This window comes from Zalophus californianus, chromosome 2 (assembly GCF_009762305.2).
Source record: "Zalophus californianus isolate mZalCal1 chromosome 2, mZalCal1.pri.v2, whole genome shotgun sequence".
In the NCBI taxonomy this organism is placed as follows: Eukaryota; Metazoa; Chordata; class Mammalia; order Carnivora; family Otariidae; genus Zalophus; species Zalophus californianus.
This window is the reverse complement of record NC_045596.1, coordinates 117,045,996-117,065,030: the sequence shown is the minus strand read 5'-3', so window position 1 is coordinate 117,065,030 and position 19,035 is coordinate 117,045,996. Positions and strand designations below refer to the sequence as shown.

Sequence of the window (19,035 nt, the reverse complement as noted above, 5' to 3'; positions counted from 1 at the left end):
CCACGTAGGGGTCACACGTCGGGTTTCCTTAACGTGAGAGCACCCTCATGTTAGTAATCTGTGATTACTGTGGTTGGTTACAGAATCTTCCCCTGGAGACCTTTCCAAATCAGATAGAAAACATTTGTCTTTGTTAGCCAAGTTGCAGCTCTACCTAGAGACCTACAGGGGGATGAATTTAAATGACTCCCCCAGAACTCTTCTGAACCTTGAAATCTATGAAAATTTAAACAACTAAAATTGTAATGTTCAAGCCTAAGACTAGAATAAATGCAAAAGTAGCTCAGTGTTATTATAGAGCTTCAGTATTACTCGAGGCTTTACAGAATCAAGGAAAATCCCTCTAAAGGCCATGGGAATGCCCTGGTTGTTTTCCTGCAACATCATAAGGAGGGCACAGTGCATGTGGTTGATGATGATTAAGCATGCTATTTATATGTATATAGGACACTCAATTTCCTTACCATTTGCAAGGGATACATTTTAGATCTCAAGACAAGAAAATGCACTGTTCACCACAGAACAGGTATAACTGAGGTCAGAGATGGGACCCCCAGTTTCCCAGAGACTTCTCATTTGCTCAAGGGGCTTAATTTCCAACCCTCCCATTTCCTATTTGTCCTGCTTTTCCTAAGTAAGCTGATTAGGGGAACCGGGAGAGTGTTCACGTGAAGCTTCCCACAGTCCCCCTGTCCGAAGTGGTCCTAAGTTGGAGACATGGGGAAGGCCACCTGCTTCTTAGCTCTAGCTAACTGGACAAGGGACTGACAAGGCAGAGGCAAGTTCTCTGGGACCCAGGGTGACAAAGATGGGCTAAAAAGCAGGAGAGCTAAACAGCACTGCCTGTGGCAGCTTCCCATATAACTCAAATAACCAACATTTGAAACCATGAATATTGTAGTTGGAATTGTTTCACAAATTTGGGGCCTGCAAAAATCTTTGGAGCTTACCTAGCTTAACCTGTTCATTCAACCAGTAGAGAAATGAGGAACTCATTACCAGAAATAATTTTTCATCCTTTATTATTAGGGGAAAACCCTTCTTCCCCGTACCTATGGAAAGAGAATCGTTAGCATAAAGCTCCTGGCCTCCCTGCTCCTTCTATTTTGCCCCAGGGAAGAGTGATTTAATAAAATGGGGACTTTGGAAGAAGTTGACTAAGTGTCAGCTAGCCTCTCTCTCCTCTCTTTCTTGAGAACAAGTTGTCTCCTGGAAGCATGTTCTGCTCTCCTCCTTCAGGAAAGGCACTTCCTCGTAGGGAGGGGACAAGATGGTCTGCTTGAGTACGGGGCTGTTGAGTAAGTTTGTTTAAATCCAGTGTTCAATATTCTGAAAGGAATCTGACCTGGATAAGGGTTGCTGGGAAGTCTTTCCTGAGGACATGCACTCTGAAGGAATAAAAGGAGTTAACCAAGTGGAGAATGGGAGAGACAGAATGTTCCTGGTAGAAGCAACAACATGTGCAAAGGCCCTGTGGTTGGGGGGGGGGGAGGTGGGCAACATGGCAGGTGTACTGGATGAAGGGCTTGCTGAAGTGCAGAGAGACAGGGAAAGATTGGTACATGAAGAGATGGAAAGGCCCATGGGGCCAAACTACACAGGGTCTTCAAGACCATGTTAAAGATCTTGGTCTTCAACATCAGAGTACTTCATACCCACATAAGGATTGAAGCAGAGAATGGGGGGGAAGGAGAAGGATGACATGATCATATATGCAAATGAACATTGATTCTGTCTGTATTGTGAAGTACACATGGTGTGGGTGTGCAGAGTGAATACAGGAAAGAAATCATCGTAGTTGCCCAGGCAAGAAATGATGACCATTAGGACCAGAGTTATGTCACAGAATGAAGATGGTTGTTACCTGGAAGTCAGTTTTCCTGGCATAAAAGAGAATCACACCCTTGGCTAGCTAGACTCAGTTCACATAGACATCTCAAAAGAAGCAAAAATAAAACCATGGAATTACGTAAATCATGTCAATTTTAAGTGCCGCAGTTCAAAACCCACTATTGCAAAACTTTGCTTTTGCTAAAAGTTTTGTCACCTTTGACAAAATAAAAAGGTTGTTTGTTTTTTAAATTTTGTATTTGTTTTACCTTCTCCCTCTCCTTAGAAAGCCAGAAAATCTTTAATCATATAAGTTACCTCCAGGATAATTCTCTTTTGAGCCTTTCCCTAGAAACAAGCATGTACACTCTGTGGGTTGTATTTGTTAAGTGACTAATACAGAAATCAGTGGCCATCACATTCTCTGGTTATGTCTCTACTGTTTTGTTTGTTTCAGGCTTTGTTTGTTTTCATACTGCTTTTCTACTAAAATGGGAAAATAATAATCTCTTTGTCTAAAAATATCTCTTTGTAAATATTCTTCAAAAGCTCATAAGCTACTTGGAGTGAAACTATTTCCCTCCCTTTTCCACCAAAAGCACAAAGGTAAGTTATTCCTTGATGAAATTATTGACTATACATCCCACATGATTTCCTTCAATAGCAAGTAAATATTCCCTCAATAACCATGGGTGTGGAATGGAATAAAATGGAACAGTGTGGAGAATATGAAAATTTGTGGAGATTTAATAAAAGATTTCCAAGAGGATCCAAGGAAGCTGGTCTTACACAAAAGGGACTGGTTGACTTGCAACAGCGCCCCCCATTGGGAGAGGTCTGCAGCCTAGTGGGGTGTGGCCTCTACCAGAAGGTGAGGGGCTCACCTGATTCATTCTTGGCCAAAAAGGCATAGACTTGAATCTCTCTTGAGCCCTGTCTCTTTATGCTCTCAAAAGAGAACCCCCACTCAGCAATGAAATGTCCCAGTTACCTTTAAAATCTTACTTATTTGGGGCGCCTGGGTGGCTCAATCGGTGAAGCGTCCGCCTTCAACTCAAGTCATGATCCCCGGGTCCTGGGATGGAGCTCAGCGTCTGGCTCCCTGCTCCATGAGCAGCCTGTTTCTCCCTCTCCACGCCTTGTGCTCTTTCACGCATGCTCTCGCTCTCTCTCTCTCTCAAATACATAGGTAAAATCTTAAAAAAAAAAAAAAAAAAAAAGAAATCTTACTCATTTAGAGTAGGGGAGTAATAATACAGGAGGGGAATAACAATACATTTAAAAATGTTTAATTCTGAAGAGCCTGAATTTTATTTTATTTTTTATTTTTACTTAAATTCTAGTTAGTTAACATATAGTGCAATATGGGTTTCAGGAATGGAATTCAGTGATTCATCACTTACATAAACACCCAGTGCTCATCACAACAAGTGCCCTCCTTAATACCTATCATCCATCTAACCCATCCTCCCCCCACCTCGCTCCATCAACCCTCAGTTTGTTCTCTACAGTTAAGAACCTCTTGTGATTTGTTTCCCTCTCTAAGAGCCTGAATTTTAGACTTAATCTTCAAGAAACTTTTTTTAAGTCACTTTCAAACATACAGAAATTCAAGTTAAGTTTGCAAAAGTGGTCCTCAAAAGTCTTTAACTCGGAGAGAGAATAATTATTAGCATTTATGTTGTTGGTGTGTGTGTGAGACTCTAACTGGGCTGCCCAACTGTCCTGGTTTACCCAGGCCCAAGAGTAATTCCCAGACATGGAACTTCCCGTTTTAAAACCAGGACAGTTAGGGGGAAACTGAGATAAGTTGGCCATCTTCCCTAATATGTAGGGCTCATTAATTTTCCAAAGAAGTTTAAGTATCAGTCAATCACTGGTATTCACGGAATACTTCCATCGGCTCAGTACCCTGCTAGGCACAGTGAGAGATCGGAAGGAATAGAACTCAGGAGGTCCTCTCCTTGCCTGAAATTCTGTGGCCCCTTCATTGCTTCCTAGGAGCTTATAATGTAATTTCCCTAAAATACTCAATGGCTGCTTACTAAACAGAACTTGTCAGGCACTATGGTTGGCGCTTGGGGTGCTCAGATGAATGAGAAACTGAGTCTGGCTTCAAGGAACTAACTCTTTTGCGGAGAAGACAGACACATAAAATACAATGCCACGTGGTAAGAGCTGTTACAGACAGCTACATACCACATAGCAGGACACAGCTAACTCCAGCTGCAGGTATGTCTAGACACAACAATGGTGCTATGCTGCATGTGATATGCAAATGGAGGCCTAGACTCTAGGTAACAGATGCTGTAATTGTTCACAGAAGAGAAAGAGCTCTCTTGGCAGAGTGATCATCCCCATGGGTATAGAGGAAGACCTTACTGAAAAGACAGGATTTAAGGCACACTTGGGAAAATTGCAATACGTAGGGACAAATACAAAAGAGGCTCTTGCGTAGGCCAATCATACTAGTATGTTATGAACCAGAGTTTATGATTTATCTAGTTCTGTGCACTTGAGGTGCAAAAACTAAAGAACCACCACCAACTAAAGATGAATAGGCAAAGATGATGTAGGGGGGAAATTTAGACTAGAGGCAAGAAAGTTTAACACCCGTTGGTGTTAGATGGACTTAACAAAAGAGTCTCACGTAGAAGATAAAGTTGAGAAAAATAGGTTAAGGTCAGATGATGAAGGTTTGTGAATTGCTGTGAAGTTTGGAATTCCTTCTATAGACACTGGGGAGCCATGGAAGGCTTTTGAGAAGGGAAATGCTATGGTGAAAGTTTTATTTTAAGAAGCTTAGTCTGGCAAAAGTGATTACCCAGGTCTCATATGAATTAGAAAAGATTCCGAGTTCATGATTTAACACCGAGGGAGTTTTAGCATGTGTGGAAAGGAATATTAAAGAAACTTTTCCCTTTTTATTGCAAAATGCAGCTGTTGGCTGGAGGGGGGGGGAGAGGTTCTTGGCATCTCCCTAAGGGCTGGAAAGGTGATGCACCTGCAGAGGGAGAAACTGGGATCTCCTCTGCAGAGAGAATCATGGCGGCCGTGAATGAACCGTTTCCCCCACTAAGAGCCATCTCCTAAGTGGAGAAGGCTGTCTACAAAGAGATAGCCAGGGGACAAAAATCTTCCAGCTGCAAATTAAAAACAACCAGGAAAACGGTTGCACCTTTATATATCTGGATTGAATAAAACAAAAGTAAAGAGAAAAAGCTTCTGTATCATTCCATATCATAGACCCTTTCAAATTCCTTTCTCATAGTCTATTTCCATCTCTAATTCTACCTGCACAAAGTATAATCATGCCTGCTTGTAATTACTTATGCATACATGAATACTAGTAAGTTAAACTTGTTCATCTATTTACATAGACAGTGTGATACATAGTAGCTTAGGAATTGCTTCTTTTCCCTGTGATTTTAAATGTGCAACGAGTTTCTTTCTAAAACACATATTTGCAGATGTCACTTTAAACACTATTTTCTGAGATTATATTTTCCATAGAAAACAGATGTCTGCAATTATCCCTTTTTTGACCTCTGAGACTTATCAAAGTCAAATAGGTAATCATCCAATCAGACGGGCTATCATTATCAGAAGAAAAGTAATTATAATCTGAATATGTTTGAACATGATTATTATAAGCTTTAAACTGTTACACTTTTGATTGGGGCAGAATTGGAAGACATTATCACTTCATAATTCAAATGATGTAACTTCACTTGTTTTTGTCATTTAGAATCTGGAGAGCTAAATTTATTTAACAATATAATTCTTTAAACATGAACAAATTATGCAATAATCTCTTTAAAACCATGAGAATGCTTCTCAAAATCTTGACAGTAAAATTGGGGGAATTTTTTTTTTTTTTAAACTAGAGCAAATCAGAGCTCGGCACTGAGCCCATCAGTGTGGGAAGCTTGAGGCAGACGTGTTCCTTTGACAGACATTTTGTGATATGCTTGGTTCTGTTAAAGAGACCCGCTCCCTTTCTGCCCGCCTCTAGAGGCCCACCCATTGTTGGCCCCAAGTAAAAGAACTCAGCCAAATACAGAAATGATAAGTGAGAAAAGAAAGGAGAAAAGGTATATAAAGAAAGAATATTTTTCCCAAGAAGATATGTAAATAGAAGTAGTGAATTCAAATCAAAAGCAGTACTGAGAATTTTTTTAAAGGACTTGAGGACATGGCGGGGGTGGGGGGTTGGGTGGGGGCTTGGGGGGGGTATTGAAAACCTAATGTTTGGTACATATGGAGCCAAACAGCTTTTCCCATTGAAAATAATTTTATAAAAATCTGGTAACACAATCCTTGTGCCCAGACATTTGATTAGGTGTTTGCTTAACTTGGTGGGATGTCCTGATTTTTCTCCTCCACCATTTCTGAGATCTGTGCTTTCCAGCTGGCTCGCTGGCCTCGGGAGGGAGGGTGATGGCAGGGTGCTCCTGGGCTGTTCCTGGGGCCTGAGTCCACATGAGCTGGTGGATGTGAGCAATGAGCATGCAGAGTCCAATCGGAGAATTCTTATAGCTCAGAAATGTTTGGCATTGTGTCCTCTGAATGTGGCACAGGCTGAGGGTTAGCAATAGTCACAGACAGGAGCCTTTACAGGATTTGAAAGGCATTGACTGGTTTTTTTTCCATAAGCGCAGTGTTTCTTAGGATGATTGTTTAGGAGGAGCCATTCAATTCATAATTCTAGTTCAGCAGAGTGAAGACCAGAGTCGTCTCCCCAAACACAGCAGAGCTTTGGTAAAAGCCAAGTTCTTACTTCATACTGTTGCACCTTCCTTATTAAAAGTACCCCTTTCTTCTTGTTTCTTCTTGACTTCTTCCCTTCCCCTACCTCCACCGTGTGTATGTGTCCAATCCCTTCATTCAAGAAAGACTTACTGAGTACCTAATAGGGGCCAAGCACTCTGGAAATGGCAATGAACAAAACAGACAAGTATCTCGGCCCATCGGGAGCTTGCATTCCAGTTAAATTCTTGCTAATTCCTGTTGCAGAGATGTCAACTGATAACACAGGTATTGATGGAGTTATCAAGAATTGAAGTAGTCCTCCCTTTGTCACCCAGGGAATCAGCACCTCTCGGGGGGCAGGCCCCGCGATAGCGTGCACCGTTAAACTCCCCTGGCGACTCAGACCCTCTGAAAGCGAGAGAGGGATGATGGCATGTACAACTGCCTCGGGGGAGAGCAGCCGACCTGGAGGAAGTTTGATCTTGGCAGATGCCTCTCGAAAGTCCACGAGATGGACAGGTCCCCATTCATTGTGTACCTCTCCAACACCTGGCCGCGCAGAAACCTCCTCTGCTCTGCTTGGTGCTACAGCAACCATGAGCTCACTACTTTGTTAGTCCCCCAGTGGCAGAAATCCTGTTTTAGTGACATGACTCATGATTTATAACTCCCTATCATCCAGCACAGTGCCTGGCACATCATCGGCACTCAGAAACCTCTAAATAAATGAATGGCTGGCAACTCCACTTCCCAAAACCTTTGACGCTCTGTTTGGTCTCAGTGGAAAAAACTTTCTTTGTTGTGTTCCTTGTTGGTCACAGGTTCCCAGCCTGACTTATTATCTTGCAAGATGTCAGAGTAGAAATTTCCAGCTTGATTCTTACTCTAAATTTCATTGAGCCCAGGTATTGGAATTACGGTACTACTTTTGAATGGGGATTTTTTTGTTCGATGTTTAGTTCATCGTGCTGAATATTTTGTGCATCCATGCACTGCTTCTGATGGATTTAGCTTATTAAAGTGGGTGGCATCCAGCTGCAACCCCCTTTTCTTCTCTTTCCTTCTAATCTACTTTCAAGTTACTAAAGCAGCCTATTAACACTTGGTGTTTTCATCAGAACTTGCATATTCCTAGGAGCCTTTGAGCCTGTGATCACATCATTTCCCATCTTTTCAGAATATTCTTTCTCCACAGTTTTGCCTAGCTTCAGTTTCTCCAACTTTCAAGACCTTCCAGCAAGCATAATAGTACCAGCAGTCAGAATGGCATATTTTCCACAAAGCCTTTTCGACCACTACAAGCCATGTCTTCTCCTCATTGCTTCGTGTAATTATTTCATGTAGACATGATTCAACATCCTCCTTTGCTGCATCAGTTATCTTTTTATATAGTTATAGATGCACACGTGTATGTTTAATTAGCTAGATGAATAGCAGGATAGTGCACATGTAACAGCATGGTTCGAGGGGTACTTAGACTTAGGTTTCAAAATAGGTCCTCCCCTTGGGGGAGAGATGACTTATGCCAGGTTACCTCTCTGGACTTCAGCTTTGCCATCTATAAAGTAGGGCAACCGTATCTACCTGTATCAAGCATGCCTTTTTATTCTGATGCTTTGACATCTGGGGCCTTGCTGACTTCCAGGAGACTACCCCTCTCAGGGCTAGCTAATTCCTAGAATTGGCAAAGGACGAGCCTGTAAGCATACTTCTCATGTGTGAGCCAACTGATCCAAAGCCCATACCCCCAACCACCTCTTTTATGGGGGTCTCATATTCTGGCCACTAGCCCATGTCCTAATCACCCAGAGCAACTAGGAATAGAACCTTGGCCCCAGAGCCTGCTAAAATGATTCAAACCAGCCAATCCTATGCCTATGCCCACTTACCATGCCTCACCCATTCCTTTGCACAGAAGCCATAATAAAGGCTCTTTCCCTTCGATTTCCCCTGCTCCGTCTGCCTCCTTACTGACCCAGGTGCTCCACCGTGTAGCCGCCCCATGATGTGTCATACCACCTCCTGTTTCTAGGAAACTGTGAATAAAACCTTCTTTCTTTATGACAGTCTTTTCCATGTCTGCCTGTCCTACCATACCCAATTAAAATCAATTCTGGGTACATTTTCAAACACTGCCCATAGGGTTAAGGTAATGGTTCTCAACTGGAGGCGATTTCTGACCCTCAGGGGACATATGGCAACGGCTGGTGACACTCTTAGTTATCACAACGGGGGTGAGAGGTGTTATTGGCACTTAGTGGGTAGAGGCCTGAATACTGTCAAACATCCTACAATGCACAGGTTACCCACAATAAGATTCTCTCACCCGAAATGTCAGTCCTGGCAAGGATGAGAAACCCAGGGTTCAGTGAGGATTCAGTGAGGTAAAGTAAGTCACATGCTTCCTGAAGTGATTCTCAGACTGTAGCACACACTGGAATCGCCTGGCAGACTGACTAAAACACCTGTTGCCTGGCCCACTCCCAGAGTTTCTGATTCAATAAGTCTGGGGTAGGACCTGAGAATTTGCATTTCTAGCAAATTCCAAGGTGATGCTGACACTGATATTTCAGTACCAACTTTGAGAATTAATAGCCTAATTCATAGGAATTGCTCAATAAATGATATTGCATAATTATTATTTTATCAGATCCTTTAGGTCAGAAACTGACCCCTCTACTTCATATCCTGTACATCACTGGGGTTTGCAACAGGCACTCAATTAAAGATGCTGGTGGTTATTTGACACTGAAGCACTACTAAGTGGTAAACTATACCTAGTAAGTATACATTTGGGACTAGATTAGAGACTGGTCCAGGTAGGAATATGTTGTAGTTAGCTATTGCTGCATAACAAATTGCGCCAAAATTTAGTGGCTTAAAGTAACAACCATTTCATTATATTTCACGATTTTGTGAGTCAGGAATTTGGACAGGGCTCAGAAGGTTGATCTTCTGTTACCTGAGGTATTGATTGAAGCTCCTCAATGATATTTATCTGGCCAAGAGGTTAATGTATTCACACGTCTGACACCTTGCTGGAATGGCCTGAAGGTGGGTCCCCACTGGGACTGTCAACTCGAGATCCTTCCTGTGGCTTTCTGCCTGTGGCCTGTCCATGAGGTGGCCGCTCCATAGGGTGGTCTCTCCATGGGGTGGCCTCAGGGCAGTCAGACTCCTTACATGGCAGCTTAGGGCTCTAAGGAAGAGTGTTGTAGCTAACAGGGTGAAAGGCTAACTTGGCCTTTTTGACCCCACCCCAGAAGTCCCATTTTGTCATTTCCGCTGTGCTCCATTGGTGAAAGCACTTACAAGCCCCCCAACCCAGTTCCAAGGGACCACATATGGATCCCATATCTTAATGGGAGGAATGCCAAAGAATTTACTGGCCATGTTTTCAAACTACCACATGATATTTGGCTGCAGCGCTGTTTTTAGTGAAGGGAGTAGAAGACATAAGCAAATCACCCTAGGACTTTATAATTCTACTCTGTTTTTTCTGTACTGAACTTTTGATGCTATGTCCTCTCTCCAAATATATCACTGCAAGCCAGACAGCTTCCCCGCACTACTGTCTTCATCTCATGACTGTGAGTTGGAATAAGTATCCATACACCTGTCAGAATTGCCTAGTGCAGTAAAACCCACAATGAAATGCCCTTCCCTACTGCAGGCTCATTACACAGCATGAAAAATCATATCCCCCAAGGACACAGTCCCACATGGCATTCCTCTGTCCCTCTGCAGTCCTCGTCCCCAGCGTGCCTGTGGCATACATATGCTCCGTCCTTGTGCCCGGCCTGGCGACCGGGTCCTGTACAACCCGATTCAAACAGTAATGCCTCTGTTCTCTGAATGCCATCTTCTCTCCCAGGGCTGCACTTACCTCCTCGGAGACCCTGGGCTCTCTGACCGGCTCAACAGGTCAGCAGGAGCTCGAGGAGAACCTCAGCAGCAGCCGCGCATTATTTCGGTTGCATTTTTCTCTCTGATTATCCAAAAGCGAAAGCAAAGTCATTTAAAAAGGCAACCTGTGCTCTTCCAGTACAACAAAGGATCTCCTGGAAATCTTTTATTTTTTAAATGACATTATAATGTATGCTTTGTTTTGTTTTCATCACTTTTATCATCATTTCTTAGCAGAGGCCCAAGTGACTTGTCTGGGGTAAGGGGCGGGGGGAGATTGTAATGATTCATTTGTATACATTTGTCCTAGCGGGAATTTGATGTGGAGGAAATATTATCAGAATATTAAATTAGAGGCACTCAACATTATTCTCTGTTCTATTTGAAACGAGACTCGAGATACAAATATATGGGGCCCAAGGAGGCCACGGTAATTCAGTAATTCATGAGCCCCCTCCAGAGCACCTTGGTTATTTCTGAACTGAGTTGACATAAGTTTTCTCCTGTTGCTGGTACCCTTGGTGCTTCTATTTGGGTGAAGTTTTTAGCCAGCCTCTCTTCCCCACTCAGTTCCTCTGTTAAAGTCTCTAAAGGCAACAGCTGATGTGGTTCTGGAGAGGCAGGTACAACCCTCGTGGTCCTGAAGCCCGAGCACTTTCCAACAGATCTCTTCCGGCAAGGTGTTCTCTTGCGGGTCCTGAGCAGCACTCACCGTGAATCAGAGCTGACCAGCTCCCGAGACCAGTGTATCAGTCAGGGTCCAACAGGAAAACAGAAACCACTAGAGAATTTGAAACAGAAGGGCTTGGATGTAGGGGTTTATTATACAAAGATGAGAGAGCCAAGAGGCCAGCGAGGGGGCAGTGAGGAATCCAGAGACCGTTAAGACGGAAAGACCGAAAGCTGACATTGCCACAGGGCAGTGGGAAGAGGGGAGGGAGTTCTGGAGCTCAGGGGCATTGTCACAGGCTGGAGGCTGGAACCATAGTGGACAGGACCCGCCCGGCAACAACTGGAACCAGAGGGGCTAAGCAGCTGCAGAGAGCAAAGGGAAGAAATTCCTGTTTCTCTCTCCCTCTCCTCACCCTCCACCTTCACCTGTCCGTGCCTCCCATCCTCCGGTCTTGGAAAAGCAACCGACAAGGGTCAGACCCTTTGATTCAGAACAGGATAGGGAAAGAGCAAGAAACAGACCTGAGGAAAACAGCCAGGAAATTGTGCACAGCAGTAACCCTGGGAAACTATTTCCACTCAGCTCTATGTGGTGTCTCCAGGACCCTGCACACATCCATCCTCCAGCCCAAGGTTGTTGTCAGCTGCTCGAAGGTCTCAGCCACTGACATCTGTTCTGACTACACTGATCTCACCTTGTCCAGTAACAAATAGCCTTTCTTAGTAAGGGCCCAAGGTGGTCAGATCTCTAGTTTCGGTCAACTGCTCCCCAAGCCTCCCTGGTCCCTGAGGGCTTCTTCTCCTTGCTGACATGTTTGCTGCCTCCTAGCTCACTCTTGTTCCCACTGACTCTTGAGCATCTTTGCCAATTTGTGTCAAAGATCCATTTTTGTAAGCTGATCCCCAGGTCCAGTGAGCATGGTCTGGGTTTGGTGTCAAATAATCCTCTTGTTCACCATAGAAATCTTACTACTTTTTCTCTCCTCCAGCAGAAGGTGGTGTTTTGCTCTCATGGTGGGCCCAATTCAAGGGAGAAGGGGGTTAGATTTTACTTTTTTGCAGAAGAGTTTGTGGGATGGGAGATATTTTTGCAGCCATCTTGGGAAATACAACCAGCCCCAGGCAGAGACTTAATAGATCTCCTCAATCCTAATTAATAGTTTTTCTCAAAGATTTCCTCCCTCCCTCTGTCTCTTCCTCTCTCTCTTCCTTTTTGTTTTCTTATAATACCTAGAGACAGGAAAACTTAATCTTTGGGAAAGAGTACATCTCTGCATACAGCTTAATCACAGAATACACCTTGAAATACTTAAAATGGCTCTTTATTTTTTCTTGATTTCAACAGACTAGACTCAAACGCCTTCACCACTAACATATTCTAATATATTAATAGAAAGAAACTGCAATGAGGACCTGCCCTCAGAAAACTGACTCCACTTGCCACCTTCCCTATGGCTGTCTGGCAACACAACCATACTCTTGGTTATGTATAACACATTCTCCACCGTAGAGTTTTCCTGCAAGTGCTCGTCTTTATCTTTGCCCATGTCAGGGAATAACCAGATCCACTCCCTCCCCTTATGACAAGCCTTACAATGATCAAGTCAGAGAAAGCAACTCTGAATTGATTTGATTAAGCCTACCCAGAGGGATCTGTGACTGTTATTCGGGTGGGGAGATAGCTCTTGACAAATCAAGAGGTGCCATAGTAAAAGGGGGTCCTCCAGTCCTTCCTGCTGGCCTGACTTGCTCTTTCCAAAGGGAAGGGGGACAGAAAGCCCAGGAAGAGGTCTTCTGGAGTGATCTAGCTCCCACAATGAGGAAGTAGAGAAAAGTCACATGTGGAGATAAAAGATGGTCTTTTCTCTTGAAGGTAAGTATTCTACAGAAACTCGACAGATCACCCCATCTTAATCATGAAGGCAAGAAGATGGCAAGTGTAGGCAGAACGCCAAAATGTTCTGACCTCCAACCAAGCATTAAGTCCTTAATGGAGAGAGGGCAGGGGTAATTCAGAGCAAGTGCAATGCCCTCTCTTTGGGTTCTGATTTCCTTGTCTCTGGGGCCAATTGCTGGGAAGTACAACAGTTACAGTTGTGCTGAGCTTGGCTCTAAAAACCTGTGGTTTTCAAACCTATCAGAGCTAGCACCTCTTTATTATAACAACTGTTTCATAATGCCCCTTTAATATCCAGAATAAAATTAATAACATAACTCATCTTCACACATTTCAAAAAGATAGCAATGCAATGCCTCAACTAGATACAAAAGAAAAACACAATGCTATCATAAAATAATGGGCATTTCAATGTGTGAACACTCAACCACTGTGCACTGTGGCATTGGAAGCCACAGCATGTCATGAGGCTTCACCCATGCAGAGAGGCCCCAGGAGCGTAAGAGTTACAAATGCAGCCCATACAGGTGGCTGTTTGTCCACATGTGTAGATGGGATTTTCTGAAATGATGAACAACTCTTGACAATTCTCTGAACAAAGCAGAGTGTAATCATCTTCTTGATTTATATGGTTGTGTAAAATTCAGTGTATACTAAAGCAATGCAAAAAGACCTCATGTAAGTTTTGAAAACTGAGTCAAGTTCTAAGTTACCAGAATGTTCGTCAGGTTTTTCATGTATGGAACTCTCCCGTGGAACACTCAGAAGTCATGTGGGATGCAAGATAATTTTGTTGTTGTTGGCCTCCACCCACTAAATGGCAGTAGTACCCCTTACCTTGTAACAACCCCAAAAGGCTCCCCCAAACTTCCAACATGCCCTCCAGAGCCTTGAAAACCATGCTGTCAAGTGTTAATCAGCTAGCCTTGTGAGTGTTTTCTAAGGGTTCTAAGAACCATATACGTATGACGTGATTGGCATAATTATTCCTCATCACACTCGAGGAAACTGAGGCACAAAGAGGCTACATAACTTCCCAAGGTCACAGAACAAGGATACCCGTGGGGGTGGAGGTGGACCATAAGCCACCCAGAACCGGCAGGAACCACTACCACTCCCTTTCTTGATTTTCGTCTTCATTTGTGAGACCTCTTTTTCCAACCTGCTTCCTACTGACAGGTCTAGGCTCCAACCACATGAAAAAGGCCTCCGGATCATCAGAGAAAGCTGTTTACTCACCGCATCCTGTTTGTCTTTCCGAGCGTGGTGCTCCAGCGGCACGTGTGGGCTGGCCCTCGGCGGGGCGCTCAGAGCTCAGGCCTCCCTTCACCCCGAGACCCTTCCTCATCTTGCTTTTCATCTGCGGGTCGCTGACCCACTTCATCCATTCTTGCGATATGATAACTAAACCAGGCCAAAGAGGCATAATTTACTGCCTTCCCTCTGCTTTTCCAATTATCCCATTTGAGTCTTGCTAATTTTCTCTTCACCTCTCCTCACCTCACGGAGCTCTTCTGTTTGCTCTGTCAGACCACTGGGTACAGCGATGATAACCCGCTTTTACTCCCAGAGTCATCACAAACAAAGGCTGGCTTGGCCAAGTGGGGTGTTTCAGAAGCGATGAGCTCACCTCTCACCCCCAGCTGCTCAGCGAGTGGCTCAGTGGGAGCTTCTGCGAGCAGATCTAGAATGCAGAGTGCCCTGCTCAGCGCCAAGCCCTCCCTCAGCTCTGCATTAGCACATTCGAGTTGGCGTCCTGTGCAGCGTGCTTGTCGGCTCTGCAGCATCGATGGTCCTAAATTAAGTTGTGGAAGACAAGGGCTCATTTTCCTCAGGGGAACTTGATGTCAAGAAAGTAAACTGAAGTCTCAAGGTCTTTGAAAAATCTACTGGTTACTCTGGCAAGGATCCCCAGCTAGGATCTCCTCTGAGGACAGCATCCAGCTGCATGGGATCTTTTGAAGGCACACATGCATTCAAACAGGATTATGCACGTGGCTTTAATTTGCATGTGCCTATAACAGTTACTCTAAGGGAGTTCTCAAATCAATGCTTTGGTGTTGTTCTCTAACGGCTATTTTCCGCACTTTCCTCTGCTCCTATCACTCTGCTACCCGACACTCCTTGTCAGAAATAAAGATAGAAGTGGATATAAAAAGACAAGAAAGAAGATAAAGCCAAAAGCAAAGCTCATGAGGACTGTGGGGCAGATTTTTGGAGATCACAGTTTTAACCCAATAGGTCAAAGATAAGGGGTCTTCGATATCCCGCGTTTGAGACCCTGAGACTAAACCCAGCCTTCTAAAAAGCATATAATCCCAGTCAGATCACAATCAGAATACATGATATTTTCCTCAGTCATTAATAAATGTAGGGGCCATGAGAAAGAGATCCTGTTCTCGTCTCTTTTTTATGCCATGTCTCCTTCCCTCCATTTTCTCCCGAGTCAAATAAACACAAAATATTCACCTGATACTAAATTGTCTCCCCCTCACAGATTTGGTAGAGAAATTGGTCAAACTACATGAAAATATTTTAAGCTCATCTCCCGAGGGGGGGAAAAGGGGTTAAAAATCAAATGTATTTTATTAGTTATATGAGTAAATAAAGTATTTAAACTCATCTTTCAGATTTACAAGTTCAACCTCTCAACGATTACAGTGCTGTCTACTAAGAAAATATGGTATGTCTGAGACATATCTCTGATGTTTCAGTTCCCCCTTTCCGTCCTGCAAGCCTCTTCGTAATAAAACCTAGTCTTGTAGTTTCATATGCCACTAGTGTCTCCTGCCTCTACCTCTTTCCATGCACTGGGCACACGTTTTCTAACTAGTCACTGGTCATCTTCCCCAGGATGCCCCTCAACACCTCCAGCTTGACACACCCAAACCTGAACTTGCCTCCCCTAGGCACAACCCACTCACTCCCCATCCCTCCCATTCTCCAAGTCTTCTCCATCCCAATACTGCTGGAAGGAACTCTGTGGTATATTTGCTTATATTTGACTTTGTGACAAGGTATTTATGTACACAATGTATCTCTATACTAGATGCAAGTTCTTTCAGAGTAGGACCTGTGTTTGATTCCTCTTTATAGTCATCACATCATAAAGCAAGTGCCTTACCTGTTGGAATACCCACTAAATATTTATTTCATGAATGGAGTGAACACTCAGCCTTCAGTGTTGGTGGCCGTGAAATCAAAGGGCCCCAAATGAATGGAGAAGAACTGTAACATGAATTTGGCAAAGTCGAGGGCAGGGGGAAGGAGGAACAATGCCCTTTCCAAATGTCTTACAGAGTGCTAGTCGTTCTAAATGTTTAATAAGGCATGGTTGACTGACTGACGAATAAGGCTCATCCCCTCTGGAAAGTAGTTGGAGTGGTGGGGTGATGGCATTTTCTTTTCATTTGCCCCAGGGGTACAGAGTCAGGAGCAAGCAAGGGGACATATTATATTATATAGACGTTCTGGCAAGTGTTATGCACAATGGATCCCAAGTTTCTGCCCCTGCTGAACTGCCACAGACATATATAATGTCTACAAACTTCAGATGAAAGGTGATAGGTCAGCGCCATCCCTACCACAGTGTTTCCTTTTCCCACTCACCATACCACGAGCTTCCTAAGAATGCGGATCTACCTTCTTTATTACTTAATTCATTCGTCTTTATAACCATGATGCCTGGCACACTGGTGTTCAATAAATATGTGTGGAACAGCAAATGTTTCTCAGAGCTTAATATAGATGAGGTTAAAAATACTCCTAGAAGGACACTCAATTATTAAGAAAAACTATTAATCAGCTGTTTTTTTAAGGTTTGCAGAAAATGGTCCTAGAAGTAATAAGCCTGAACTAACTTTTTAAAAAAATATTAAATCAGAGTAGTTTTCTTCTTTCACACTGTGTTTGCCAGACCACCTGTATCAGAATTATCAGATTCATGTGCCCCCACTCCCAAATGACTGAACGTTATTCTTTGAGATGAGCATGGGCAACTAATTTTTTGAAGATTTTATTTATTTATTTGAGAGGGAGAGAGACAGAGAGAGTGACAGAGACAGTGAGAGAGAGAGAGCAAGAGCGGGGAGGAGAGGGAGAAGCAGGCTTTCCGCTGGGCAGGGAGCCTGACGCAGGGCTCGACCCCAGGACCCTGGGATCGTGACCTGAGCCGAAGGCAGACGCTTAACTATGGAAAAGAGCCAAGAAGTATTCTCGCTCTCAGGTCCTGAAGCATAGGACAGATCTCTTTGTCTTAGATGGCACAGAGCCAGGAAATTGAGCAAGATGGCCTCATAGGATTCTGGACACTTGAAAAACAGACTCTGAAAAACAGACTCTCTACCATCCCCCTCAAATTCGACATGCACAGGAACAAAACTCTGGACCTGTCGTTTCTGTGCCGGTGATGAAAATGGCTCAACTGATTTGTTTTCCTTTTCAGCTCCTCTTTCTTCTGTGCAGTATGTCCAATATTCTTGAATGCCTACTTAGTGCAAGGCCTGGGCAAGATACTTTAGAAGAAACTTGGAATACAAATCAACCATCTGCAAGGAGTTCACTACCCAGGACATGCTAGGAGAGGTAAGCACATGAAAATTGGGGAGCAATTCGAAACATGAGGAGAAAAGTCAAGTGAAAGTATTTGTTGCCTGTGTGAATAATCATGCAAACAACATCTCAGGATATTCTGAGGGGAGCGATCATTTCAAGCTGGGAGTCCATTTGAGCCCCCTCTCTAAGACGGGGGAAGATTTGGAAAAGCAGAAAGGAAAAGGAAACCTGTATCCAGGAATGGGAATGGCACGAGTGCATTTCAGATGAGGAGGGGTGGGGGTTAATTGAGAAAGGTGGGAAGTAGATGAGGAAGTTGGAGAACTGCCTCTAGGGGGGGGTTCTAATGCCATGACAATTTGAGACATTGTCCTGCAGGGAAATTGGAGGATTGGGAGTCAGTGCAGTTTGGAGAAAAGCAGTGTTTTAACAGGATTAAGTGTTTTAACAAGACGGCAGTTTTAGGATGATGTTTAAAGAGAAAAGATGTGAAGTAGATAGAGCTGTTTGAATACAATTACAATGGACCAGACACGAGGGAAGAGGACTTTAACCAATGGTCAGTCCATATGATCCATCATTTCAAAACAACCAAACCTGGGGGCGCCTGGGTGGCTGAGTCATTAAACGTCTGCCTTCGGCTCAGGTCATGATCCCAGGGTCCTGGGATCGAGCCCCGCATCAGGCTCCCTGCTCGGCGGGAAGCCTGCTTCTCCCTCTCCCACTCCCCCTGCTTGTGTTCCCTCTCTCGCTGTGTCTCTCTCTGTCAAATAACTAAATAAAATCTTAAAACAACAACAACAACAACAACAACAAAAAAACCCTGAACTATTGTTTCCACCCTGGGCTCGCTTCCTAAGAGAGGAAAAGGCAAGCTATTCTTGAGGCTTGCAGAATTAGAAAGAGAGGAGAAAGCAGACCCTGCAACTCAGGAGAGAAAGAGCTGTGCTCAGACATCATCGAAAGGGCTCTTCGCTTCTACAGTGAATGAATGTCTGACCAAGTTTGGAAATAAGGAACTTGGAGTAATGAGCTCAAATGAGAGAGAGGTCGGCATGGCCTTGGCCTTGTATTCCAGAGAGAAGAGCTAGGGCCTCCGTTAGGGATGACAGCCTGATTAGATGGATTGTCTTCTTCAGGGAGATGCAGAAAACATCTTAACCTAACCCTCAGTCAGAAACTGATGGAGATGGGAGGGAGGCGTCTCCTAGACAGTTGGCAATAGACGCTGGCCTCCGGGAGAACCACAAAAAACTGCAGAAAGTGATCGATGAGGACGTACTTCTGGAAAAGGGGACAAGATGAAACCTCAGCTCAGATATGAGGAAAAGCTGGAGGGAAGCTTGCTATTAAACATCTTATCACAGCCCGAACATGGGGGTGATTTGCACACCTGGCTCTGGGCCTCCTGGAGCTACGTGGGC

The 19,035-nt window shown here is 44.0% G+C and overlaps 1 long non-coding RNA gene across 1 annotated transcript in view; it reads right to left on the bottom strand.

Moving 5' to 3' along the window:
- The window catches only part of LOC113925187, a 57,282-nt gene extending 42,657 nt beyond the window's left edge, over positions 1-14,625 (bottom strand). The window contains exon 1 of the long non-coding RNA XR_003520940.1: positions 14,297-14,625. This is a non-coding gene — a long non-coding RNA (uncharacterized LOC113925187). The remainder of the gene's footprint in view (positions 1-14,296) is intronic.
- Positions 14,626-19,035: the final 4,410 nt, after the last annotated feature.